The sequence below is a fragment of the Hibiscus syriacus genome, unplaced genomic scaffold (assembly GCF_006381635.1).
Source record: "Hibiscus syriacus cultivar Baekdansim isolate YM2019G1 unplaced genomic scaffold, ASM638163v2 tig00111634_pilon, whole genome shotgun sequence".
Taxonomy (NCBI): domain Eukaryota; kingdom Viridiplantae; phylum Streptophyta; class Magnoliopsida; order Malvales; family Malvaceae; genus Hibiscus; species Hibiscus syriacus.
The window spans coordinates 967,522-981,358 of NW_024063140.1; positions in this window are offsets into that span (position 1 = coordinate 967,522).

Genomic DNA, 13,837 nt, shown 5'->3' on the forward strand with positions numbered 1-13,837 from the left:
AAAATTATACCATTCATATTTAAGACAGATTTCCAAAGATCAATAGCAAAGGAACATTGAGAAAAAAAGATGATCCCGCGTTTCTTGATATTGGCAGCAGCTAACACATATAGAATCAGAGCATAATCCCATTCTCTGCAAACGGTCTCTGGTAGGTAACCCATCCAAAATGGCCATCCAAGAAATCAAACTGTGCTTTGGAATATGCATTGGATATCAAAAGTCTATTCCAATAAACTTTCAGCCCTTGCATTTGATTTACTTTTACAAACAATAAGGAATACATATTTTATTACCTTCATTGGTGATAGTAAAATGTGTTGCCATATTTTTACTAAAGTGAAAAAATAAAGTTATAGAGAAATTTATTCTCTATAAATTGAAAGTTGATAACCAACTCAATAAAAATATTATAATGGTAAGAAGTGATTATGGTGGTGAATAAATTATTCATGAAGTGACTCCACCATGCTCTCTTGATTTAAATATAGTAGCAAAACGAAAGAATCAAATCTTAAAAAGGAAATGATGATTGTAATGCTAAGAAATTCTGAGTTATCACAGAACATGTAGGGAAGTTGTTTTCGTTGAATTACCTTTTAAAAAAGGATCTCTGAAAAGAAAAAAAAGACAAGACGCCATATGAGTTATGAAAATGTAGACAATCTTTCTACAATTACTTAAAAATGTGGGGTGTCTTGAAGATAATCCCAAATCCTCTATTTACGACTTAACGATATACCCTTTCTATCGAGATCCCGATTCTCCTCATCATTTGCCAAATTTCATACATAGACCTATTGATCGATTTGTAGAGAAGTGATGGAAAGGACTTTACGTTTAGATGACAAACCCAATTTATCAAACAATTTAAATGTAGTTACACTAATACCATTTCTTTTCACAAAAGAAAGATGAAGGTTTCTCCAAGTTATTTTGAAGAAAAATAAGAAGAAAATGAGTCAAATCATCAGTCAATCATGTTGAGTCAGCTGGTTTAATGTGCCACGTTAGTATTCCATTATTGCAGTAATGATTGTTAACGGTTGTTAATGTCGAGTGACCATTTTGTAACAAACGATAATGTTAGCGATCGATTGTGACTTTTGAAACTTCAATGGTGAAAACAAACACTAAAACAAACATTAGTGACCATTGGCGTAGTTTACCCCAAATTTTATTATTGTACTATTTGAAAATTTTTGTAGATACAAGCAGATTTGGAGTTTAATCTAAGGCTTCGATTATTAGGTTACGAAAATTAAAATCAAATGATTAGTTCATTTCAATTATTGAATTGCGAAAATTAAAATCAAATGATTAGTTCCTTATGATTATTGTGTTGCTAAAAATTAAAGGATTAATTTCTTTTGATTTATGTTGGTCAAACAAAATTGGATTGTCGTGATATATTTGTTTCGGGTTTTAATGTTATTAATCACGTCGTTTAATAGAATATAAAAACTTAAAAAAAAGTAAATAAATCATCAGATTTATTTCAACGTTAGAATCTTGCGTTGTTTCTAATTTTGTAAGGAAAATAAATATTTGAATTTATTTTCTTGAGAATCTTAAATGATTCTAACTTTGTAAGGAAAATAATTAAATTTATTTTCTTGAGAATCATAAATGATCTAACTTTGTAATGAAAATAAAAATTTGAATATATTTTCTTGAGAATCTTGAATGATTTTAACTTCGTAAGGAAAAAAATTATTTTCTTCAGAATCATAAATGATTATTTTTTGTTAATAAAAAATTGTTAAATTTATTTTCTCAAGAATCTTGAATAAATAAATAAATTGTTGAATTATTTTCTTATGAATCTTTATTGATTCTATCTTTATAAAAGGAAATAAGTGGTTGGATTTATTTTTCTATTTTGTAAGAGGAAATAAATCGTTGAATTTATTTTTCTAAGAATCTTATATGATTCTGATATATAAAAGAAAATAAATCATATAATTTATTTTCCTTTTTTGTAAAAGGAAATAAATCGTTGGATTTATTTTCCTATTTTGTAGAATGAAATAAATCATTGGATTTATTTTCCTATTTTGTAGAAGGAAATAAATTGTTAGATTGAATTTATTTTGTAGCGACTCAAGTATGATATATTTTGAAAGAAAGAAATAAATCGTTAAATTTATTTCTTGAAAACATTGATATATTTGTAACGTGAGATCTTTAAAATAAATTTAATTTTGAAAATTTAATTCATATCATTTTAATGAGTTTATTTGATCTACTTTTACAAACAATAATGAATACATATTTTTATTGCCTTCATTGGTGATAGTAAAATGTATTGTCATATTTTTACTAAAGAGCAAAAATGAAGTTATAGAGATATTTATTCTCTATAATATGAAAGTTGAAAACCATCTCAATAAAAATATTAAGATTGTAAGAAGTGATTATGGTGGTGAATAAATTATTCATGAATTGACACCACCATACTCTCTTGAATTAAATAGAGTAGTAAAGCGCGAAAGAATCAAATCTTAAAAGGAAATAATGACTGTGATGCTAAGAAATTTTATGTTATTACATAAAATCTAGGGAAGTTGTTTTCAGGAATTACCTATTAAAAAAGGTTCTCCGAAAAGAAAAGAAAAGACAAGACACCATATGAGTTATGAAAATGTAGTCATTTTTTCTACAATTACTTAAAAATATGGGGTGTCTTGTAAAGATAATGATCTCAGTATCAAAGGAAACAAAAATAAACCCCAAAATGGTGGATTGTATTTTCATTGGCTATATAGATTATAGCAAGATATATTGATATCTTATGTATGAATCAAAGAACCCTTAGATTCACAAGAACACGATACTAGAATCAAAGAATGCTTCGTTCTTCGAAGATATTTGATCGAAGGCTATTAAGAAAGATAAATCTAGATGTTCAAAAAGAGATTGGACCAGGGATTTTTTTTCATGATGACAAAGGAGTGTGAAAAATGTGTGTATATCAAAATTATAGACATATTATGTTGTTGACATACTTATTGTTATAAGTAGCAATGTAATAGCAAAATGTTCCGAAGATATGTTAATATGACTTTGGATATTCAAAATGTAACTTCTTTATGAGGATCTTATATTGATAAATTCACATTATATGGACAAGAGAAGTTTGACAATGATGTTTTCAGCATAGCTAGAACTTTAATGAATACGAGTTAGTATTTATCAAAAAAATAAATGTTAAAAAAGTTAACAAAATGAAATGTGCAATGCTAATAAAATATTTAAATGAATTGTATTAGACTAGATATTGTTTTCACTGTGAGTAGTTTAAGCATATTCACATGTTATTTAGGGTTAAAATTTTAAAAAATGATTGTGAGAGAATTGAGATATTTCAAATATGCTCAAGATCATGAATTGCATTATTCCATAAGGATACTTCTATGTCAATTGAATATCTTACATTCAATAATCAAAGACATGAGTGAATATGTTTCATAATGGAAAGATGAGTCGTGTCATGAAAATCCTCAAGAAAATGGTTATAACTATATCCACAATGGAATCTAAGTTTGTAGCTCTAGACAAGTCTAGAGAATAAATTGAATATTTTTAGATTTTCTTAGAGCATATTCTTGAATGACTAAATAGTGTGCTGCAATATTCATATACTGAAACAAACGAAATTGATAGAGCACAAAACTTTATGTATAATGATAAGTCGAGATATATAAATCATCGACGCAATACCATTAAAGAACTGGCCTTAAAGGAAGTTATCTCTATTGATTTTTGAAAGATCAAAAGATAACATCGCAGATCCACTAACTAAAGGGTTAAATTGAGATCAAGTTGAGAAAACATCTAAAGGAATGAAACCAAAGCCCATGACATTTAAAGGTGTTATGTGAAGGAAACCCCTACCTAGTTGACTGGAGATCCCAAGATCTAGGTTTAAAGGGACAACCTAATTGCATAAACTATATGCGGTCACTGTGGGAGTTTCTTATCCCAAGTCTATTCCTATGAGGTAAACAATGATTAAATTGGTATAGGCTAAACAAAGCTTTTAATAATCATTATGTGCTTTGATGAGTCGTGCAACATAAGTCACCTATATGAGAGTGAACTGGGGTCGTTTCAAGGTGGCTATTGGAAATAGTTCTTCCAAACTCTTGTAGAACCAGACGATTTCAATGGCTTTAAGGACATAGCCATAAGAACTAAAATTCTTGCTACAGGGTAGTTGTGTGAAGTATATCATTGTTTACACAAACGACATAACAGTTTAAGGACATCATGTCTACTGGTCGACTAGTAAAGTAAATATGTTGTCACAAGGGAAGTTTTAAAGGATGATACCTACCTACCCTATGCAATTATCGATTGTAGAGTCTACCACCACATTGAGCAAAATGTTTTTGATAAAATGATCAATTTCATTCATGTGGGGGATTGTTAGAAAAATTCAATAATTTTGAAGCTTTGAAAGAGAAATTGATCCAAACGTTTTTTTAGGAAAATATGGAACCAATTGTTGGTCCGTACATGTGTAGATGTGCATGATGTGAGTAACAAAAATATATGAATCAGTCGGGCTCTTTGTTGGCTTATGGATATTTTAACCTTAATGTGAAATATTTTTCTCAAATAGACCATATTTTTTCAAATTTTGTTTAGGAATTAAAAGGATAAATATTAAAGGGTTTCTTTAATCAAAACAATAATTTTGGAAATTGTATCATTGCTTGATTCTCATTAATGTTTCATTAGGTAAAAAAATTCCAATTGTTCACAATGTGAATTCCCTATAAATATCATGTAAACCTACTATGTTAAACACAATTCAAAAGAATTTCTTTCTCTAGTTTTTGGTGATAGATAAAGGCAGAAGAGTAGTTCATGATCTCTATAGAAGTGAGACTATAGATGATCATCTAGTTGTTGTATCTTGGGAGATATATGACCAATGATCTCAAGCACTATAGGAGTGGCCGAAAATCTGTCTTAAGGAAATTGCGTAGTTGCAAGCCTCAACCCATTTCCATTCGGTTGTTACGATTCCAAACATGTATTCATTTTAGACTCATTTTGATGATTTAATAGAATAATTTTTCATGTTATTCATCATTTATTGTTTTATTCTTATTCATGTACACGAACTTTGCGACAAGATCCTATCGTAAAATTAAATGTTATTTGTTGCGACTTATATGAATCAATTATTTAAATAAGATTTTCTTTTTATTTTATCGTCTCAGGTTGTTATACTTCTAACAAGAAGTACTATACATGAAAAGATTAAAAACTCAACCAAAAGACTTGAACAAAAAATAGATACAAATAAATTTGACTCTATCGATAAATGAACCATAAAAAGGGATTTATAGAACTTATATTTTGATATAAAAAATAAGGGCAAAATGTTTTTGGACTAAATTGAATTTATTCAAAGTTTTCATCAAAATAATTCAAAGTCCAATCAAAACCTTAAAATGGGTATTTTGACAAGAAGTTTCGAAACTTCTACAAGAGTTTCGAAACTATCCAAGATAGTTTCCGAAAATTTTTTGATACTTTTCAAGAGTTTCAAAACTATCTCAAGTGTTTCGAAACTTTCCCAAAAGTTTTGATACTTTGGCTCCAACGATCATATTTTTCCAACGATTCTTTCAAAGAGTTTCGAAACTTTTCAAGAGTTTCGAAACTTTGTGTATAGAAAGTCTTCTAATGACTCCAAACCTTTACAAATGGCTAGTAACTCATTCCAACATATAAAAACAAGTTCAAGACACATGAAGAAGGTTACACAACACCTATCCAAGCATTGATCATCAAGAGAAAAGTTTTCATTCTTTATTCTTTGTTTCCTCTTGTAAATAGTGTGTTTTAGTGAGCTAAGTTGTGTAAACACCTACCTTGTAAGGATTTTTCTTGTTTACATCTTTCCACCTTTGTTAAGGGGCTTTGGTTCTAGTTTAGCAGAGGGAAAAACTAGGGAGGTTAAAAAGGTTACTCTTGATCCTTGAAAAAAATAAAGAACAAATTAGTAGATTTGTTGGAAAATCCTAAGTGATGAGCTTAGGTAGTGGACGTAGACTTCATTGAGGAAGTTGAACCACTGTAAATCATTGTGCAATTTGTCTATCCTTTTTACTCCTTACACTCTAAACTTTAAAAACCCAATTCACCCCATCTTGGTACTTTTTCGGTTAATCGAACAAGCTTCATCGAGCCTAACAATTAGTATCATAGCTTGACTCATTAAAAGGTCTAACAACCTTGAGACAATCCTTGAATAAGCTCTATCCATTTTCTACACAACTGAGAAGATGACGTTTACTTCTGACTCATTCCACATAGAAGACTCCCAACTGATCGACAAACATCCATACTTCAATGGAGCTAACTACCATCATTGGAATAAATTAATGAATCTATTCATCCAATCCAATGATCTTGATGCATAAGAGATGATCAAGAACAACTACTCTTCTCCAACAAAGAAGACGAAGGAGTGGAGTGACCAAGAATGAAAGAACGCCCAACAAAATGCCAAGGCCATGCACATGTTATTTTTTGCATTTGGTCCCGATGTCTATGAAGGCATTTCTTCTTGTTCAAATGCCAAGGAGCTTTGGAATAAGCTCGAATAACTTCATAGTGACAAGAAAGAATAACCACCAAAGGTAGTGTGCTTAATGGCTCTTGAAGAGCCCAAGGTATCTTCTAACTCTAGTGAATCTAATTCATATTCTTTTAATGAGTTACAAAATGCATACGATGAACTATTTTTTGAGTTTGAGACCATGAACTCCAAATACAAGAAAATGATTTCAAAATTTAAAGTTGAAAACAATTTTCTTTCGAAAGCAAAATTGGTTTTTTGAAAAACAAATTAAAATTTGAAAAATAATTTAGAGCTCTCAAATATAAAAATTGAAATTTTTTAAAAAGAATGTTTTGATTTAAAAGTTAAGATTGAATGCTTAACAAAAGAAAAAGAAATAATTTTAAATAATTAATCTAATTTTATATCGACAAAATGCTTATATTTTCATTATCATGGTCACAAGGAACATACTTGTCCTTTAAAGAAAGGAAAATGTTTTAAAATTAGACAAGTATGAGTTCCTAATGGAACAAGGGGCATTGAAACTAATGTTCAAGGATCTAAAGCAATTTGGATACAAAAATCCAAATAAATGTCTCTTATAGGTGTGTTGGAGCAAATGAAGTGAAATGTCAAGTTATTTGAATGCTCTAGCCACTCAAAAGAAGGATCGGTAACCTCTAAGCTTAGTGCTATTAATTTTTGGATATTTGGTTGCCTATTTGCTTTATACATGCATGAGTTTTATGCTTAAATGATTATGTGTTGATTTTCATCTCATGTATGTTGAAAAGTGTATTATGATGGACATTTTTAAAGTTATAATGTTTTTTCATAAATGTCTATTCATCATAATGATTTTTGGTCAAAATTGGTTTTAATGCTTTGTTTTTACAAATTTTGATTTTTTATTGAATTCTTACCTTAATTTAATTATTTATGCATGTGACTTATTGCAAATGATATCTTTCTAACAATTGATATCAATTTTCAAATGCATAATATTTTTGGATAGCTTTATGCACATGCACTTAAATACAACAATCAATATGGCATAAAGTATATTAGACTTGTATATATTGAATTTCATGTGCTACTAATATGTTTGTTCATCTTTGTTGAAATTTAATGTCTTTTGAGTGTCAAGCTTTTAAAGTTAAATTTTTGTTTGGAATGCATTTGTTGAGGGGAGCTTTTTGATTTTTCAAATGATTTTAATGCTACGATTCTCTATTTACTCTCCATTGTTATTTTTTAACCTAAAGTTTGAATTATTTTTTGATATAATGTTGAGTTAATCGATTGACGGAATCGGCCAAGAGGGGAGTGAATTGGCAATTAAAAAGTTGGTGGAAGCTTTTGCAGAAAATTGAAAGAAGTTGCACAGCGATTTAGAGTGATTCTACTTTCTCAACCAAAGTCTACGTCCACTACCTTAGCTATCCACACTAAGGATTTTCCAACAAATTCACTAATTTGTTCTTTCTTTTGAGGCCAAAGAGATAACCTTACAACTCTCTCAATAATATACCCCAATTCTTGAGAACACTCTTTCTCAAAGAGAAATACATAAATTTGCAAACTTACAAGGAAAAACCTCACAAGGTAGATTGTTTGCACAATTCTAGAACAAAGAAAAGAACACTCAAGAATGAATACAATTGAGTACAAGTATTGTTCTTGAAAGCAAAATGAATATTGAATGAAAAATAGGCTTGAAGTGCTCAAACAATGAGTTTGATGCTTTCTCTTTGATTCTCACTTGATTATTGTTTCTTGTTATTTCTTGTTGTTGATCAATGGCTTCTAAGCTTGTTTAAATACTCCTTCAATTGATTCTGAACGTTGGGGATGATTAGTGGAGTCAATAGAGCTGTTTAAGTGTGAAAACAATTAATAAAATCAGTTGGGAGCGTCAGTGCATCGATGCATACCCAAGGTGCATCAGTGCATCAAGTGTAAAATTCAAATATTTTGACCGTTGGACCCTTAGTGCATCGGTGCACTAAGAGTGCATCGATGCATAAAATGCATTCGATGTTTCAAAATAGCCTGAGTGCATCGATGCATCAAATGTATTCGATGTTTTCATAAAACCCTGAGTGCATCGATGCATGGTATGTGCATCGATGCATGAAATGCATTCGATGTTCAATTTATTCCATGGTGCTAGGAACATCTCTTGAAGAACTCGCTCCCAGAGTTTTCTTACCGGGTCAAAAGACCCAAAGACCGATTTCCTCGTCTTGTTTCCAATCCACTTTCTTCAACGAGGTGAGATTGATTTGATTTTGGAGAGTGATGGGATTGTTGAGAGAGACGTTTAGACCGAGTTTGATAAAAAGGTTACTAAGAAGACATCCATAAACTAATGTTTCGATATGTTTTGAAGGAACAATGTTTATGATATCCACTAGTTGACTAAATATAATGTGGGGCGGATTTATTTTGTTCTTATTCTTGATACAGTGCATCTACCATAAATCCCTAGAACGAAGAGTGGAGTATCTACCTCTGGATGGTCTAAACCACCAAGAGATCATCAAATGAAGAAATTGATCGTGATGAGATTATAGAGTACTAACACTAGAGTTTGGAACATAGGGATATTCCACAGTTTCATTCTCATTATATAACCCATCATCATCTAGCCCAAAACGGAAAACTATAGTCTCAGGGTCAATATTAATATATTGGCCTAAAAGATAGGATCTAATTGCTATAGTCCCACATTGAGTTTGGTTTTGAATGCATACCGCATTGGAGTAGAAAATGCGGAATAACTGATGATAGACGATAGGTTTGAGGTGAAACATTTTATCAAACTTTCAAGTTTTAAGAATCGGAAGGTATTCGAAGTCAATATCTATCATGGCTTGAACATAAGGAATATGCTCTTCCCGGATTCTATAGGATTAGAAAGAATTTATGTACCTATAGTATAATTCTTCTCTACGACTTTCAGGCATATTAAAACAGGATCCTATAAGACTACTAGGTAGAGGAGGAACAGGATTAGGAGGTCCTATAAGACTACTAGGTAGAGGAGGAATAGGATTAGGAGGTCGGGTTGAACGACTCGATGAAGTTCTAGGATATTTGGGGTTGGACATGGTTTAAGGAATCAGAATAAGGAAAGAAACCGCAATTTGAAACACATGTATGCACAATAATCAATCCTAAAACTCAATTGAGTCCTCAATAATTCAAAGTTCTCTAAACTGAATCCTAATGGGCATGATTTTGAAAACTATTGAAAATATTATAATATATGTATAGTTTTCATGCAAACAATACAATTAAGTCAAAAACATCAATAAATTTCGAAAATAACAATTTTTTTTAATTTCAAAAATTAAGAAAAATCTTGAAAAATTGTTTGTTTTTGACGAAATTGATTATAAAATCTAGTTTAGGATCATAATATAATCAAAGCCCAATATAATGTTCATCCTAGAACTAATTAAAACTAGTCATAAGATCAAAAATCAATAAAAGATAGGTTTTTAGAAAAAAAAATACCTTGAAAATTTCAGATTGAGAGGAATGTAGTGATGTTTTGCACGATTTGATGATAAAAGCATGATATGGAGATGAAATATGAATGAATTCCGATAAAATCGAAGGCTATGAAGCAATTTTAAGAGAGAGGAGAGGAAGAGGAACGACGACAGTTTGAGAGAGTTTAAGAGTGTATGAGAAAATAAAGAGAAAATAAGGTTTTTAACCAAAAACCCGACGGATGCATCGGTGCATGTCCTTGCGCATCGATGCATGTCCTTGCACAACAATGCACATTCAAGGAGTGCATCGGTGCACCTTCATGGTGTATTGATGCACATTCAAGGATGCATCGATGCACTGTTAAGTGTATCGGCATTAAGCACAAAAATGTCAAAAATCCGTTTTAAACACTCAAAATGAAAAATTAATTGGCTCTAGTGGTATTGGCAACTCATATAATGAAAATTAATCATGTTCAATCAATCAAATTAATCCTTAAACTACATTTGAACATAAACTTAATTTTCACCAAAGAACATCAACTCCCCATAACTATTAGCAAATAATGCAATAAAAAATTATAATTATAAGCATTTTTCATTTATTCTTAAAAATGCTAAAATTATTTTAGACACTAAGTGAAGATAGGTCAGTTAAACCAAATTCTCTCCTAAGTGTCCAAAATCTTTCTTTGTCTAAAGGTTTTGTAAAGATATCCGCTAATTAATGCAACGTATCAACAATTTCTAGAACTACATCTTCTTTAGCGACATGGTCTCTAATGAAGTGATGTCTAATTTCAATATGCTTAGTTCTAGAGTGTTGGATGGGATTTTTAGTGAGACAAATAGCACTAGTATTGTCACACTTGATAGGAATGGTACCTACTTCAATTTCATAGTCAAAAAGTTGTTGTTTCATCCATAAAACTTGTGCACAACAACTACCAGCTGAAATGTATTCCGCTTTAGTGGTAGATAATGCTACACAATTTTGTTTCTTTGAAAACCAAGAAATCAACATATTTCCAAGGAATTGGTAAGTACCGGGGGTGCTTTTCCTATCTAATTTGCAACCTCCATAATCCGCATCAGAGAAGGCGTGCAAGCTAAAGGTAAAGCTCTAGGATACCAAAGTCCTAAACTAGGAGTGTCCTTAAGGTATCTAAAGATTCTCTTAACAGCTAGTAAATGTGATTCCTTAGGGCATGATTGAAATCTAGCACATAAGCAAACACTATACATAATGTCCGGTCTACTTGCAGTTAGATAAAGCAAAGAATCAATCATTGACCTACATAATTTAACATCCACACATTTACATCCTTCATCTATGTCAAGATTTGTTGATGAGCTCATTGGAGTGTCATGAGGTTTCCCATTTTATAGTCCAAACTTCTTGAGCATATCTTTGATGTACTTAGTTTGATTGATGAAGATACCATCTTTTCTTTGATTGATTTGGAGTCCCAAGAAAAATGAAAGCTCCCCCATCATGCTCATCTCGAATTCACTTTGCATTAGCTTAGAAAATTCTTGGTAAAGAACCTCATTAGTAGAACCAAATATTATATCATCAACATAAATTCGAACTACTAATAAATCTTTACCTTTATGCTTTAAAAATAATTTAGTGTCAACCTTCCCTTTGGAAAAACCTTTTTCAATTAAAAAGTTTGACAATCTTTCATACCAAGCTCTAGGAGCTTGTTTTAAGCCATAAAGTGCTTTTGTCAATTTAAGAACATGATTTGGAAATTTTAAATCTTCAAAACCAGGAGATTGTTCCACATACACTTCTTCCTTTATAAAACCATTTAAAAATGCACTTTTAACATCCATTTGATATAATTTAAATTCATGAAAACATGCAAATGCTAATAACATTCTAATTGCTTCCATCCTAGTTACGGGAGCATATGTTTCATCATAGTCTATGCCCTCTTCTTGAGTATACCCTTGAGCAACAAGTCTAGCCTTGTTTCTCACTATGTTACCACTCTCATCAAGCTTATTTCTAAATACCCATCTAGTACCTATAGTAGATTTATTACTAGGCCTTTCAACTAATGTCCATACTTTGCTCCTCTCAAATTGATTTAACTCTTCTTGCATAGCCATAATCCAATGTTCATCATTTAATGCTTCTTTAATATTCTTAGGCTCTATGCATGAGATAAATACAACATAATTACAAATATTTCTAAGAGAGGATCGAGTTGCTACCCCTTTGGATAGATCACCTATAATTTCACCATCCTTGACATAGTTGTACTCTCTTGGGTAAGATACTTCCTTTTCTTCAATGGTTGGATTCTTGAGAGGATCATGAGTTTCCTCATCTTTTGTTTCTTCCTTTGAAGATGGTTCTCCAATGTCATGTCTAACGTCATTTGTATTTATAACACCTACATCATCATTCAAACAAGAATCCTTCCTCGGAAGGAGATTATCATCGAAAACAACATGTATAGACTCTTCTACAACTAAAGTTCTTTTATTAAATACTCGATAAGCTTTAGAATTTAAGGAATAACCTAGAAAAATTCCTTCATCACTTTTAGCATCAAATTTGCCAAGATTGTCTTTACCGTTGTTTAAAACAAAACATTTACATCCAAAAGTATGAAAGTAGCTAATATTAGGCTTTTTATTTTTAAAAAGTTCATATGAAGTTTTCTTCAAAATAGGCCTAATCATCACTCGATTAATAACATAACAAGTGATATTTGTGGCTTCTGCCCAAAAATATTTTGGCAAATTGTTTTCACAAAGCATGGTTCTAGCCATTTCTTCTAAAGTTTGATTTTTCCTCTCAATAACTCCATTTTGTTGAGGGGTTCTAGGTGCTGAAAAATTATGGCTAATACCATTAGAATTACAAAATTCAGTAAATCCAAGATTTTCAAATTCAGTTCCATGATCACTCCTAACACTAGTTATAGAGTAACCTTTTTCATTTTGGATTACTTTTGAAAACGTGATGAATTTTTCTAATGCTTCATCTTTAGTACTTAAGAACAGAACCCAAGTATATCTAGAATCGTCATCTACCAAGACAAGTGCATATTGTTTTCCACCCAAGCTAGTAGTTCTAGATGGCCCAAAAAGATCTAAATGGATCAATTGTAATATTCTACTAGTTGATACATCATTAATGGATTAAAAAGAAACTCGCTTTTGTTTTCCTTTAGCACAAGCATCACAGATTTTATCATTATCAAATTTTAGTTTAGGCAACCCTCGAACTAAATCTCCTTGAATTAGCCGTTGCAAAACACTCATACTAGCATGTCCTAGTCTCCTATGCCATAACCAACTATCATGCTCATCCTTAGCAACTAGGCACAAATTAGTCATATCAATAGAGTCTAAATGCACCATGTAAATGTTTCCTATTCTATGACCAATAAGCATAATCTGATTAGATGCAATGTCAATAACTTTACAACCATTAGTTTCAAACATGACATTGAATCCCTTATCACATAATTGACTAATACTCAAAAGATTATGCTTTAATCCATTCACATATAAAACATTTTTAATTTGTATGGAAGAGGTATTACCTATTGTACTTATACCTTCAATGTGACCTTTTGAATTATCACCAAAAGTCACTTCTCCTCCATTTTTGGCGTTAAGCTCTATGAACCTGCTTTTGTCCCCGGTCATGTGTCTTGAGCATCCACTATCAAGGTACCATGAGTTTGAATTTGTTTCTCGTGCCTTGTGGCAATGCTCATTT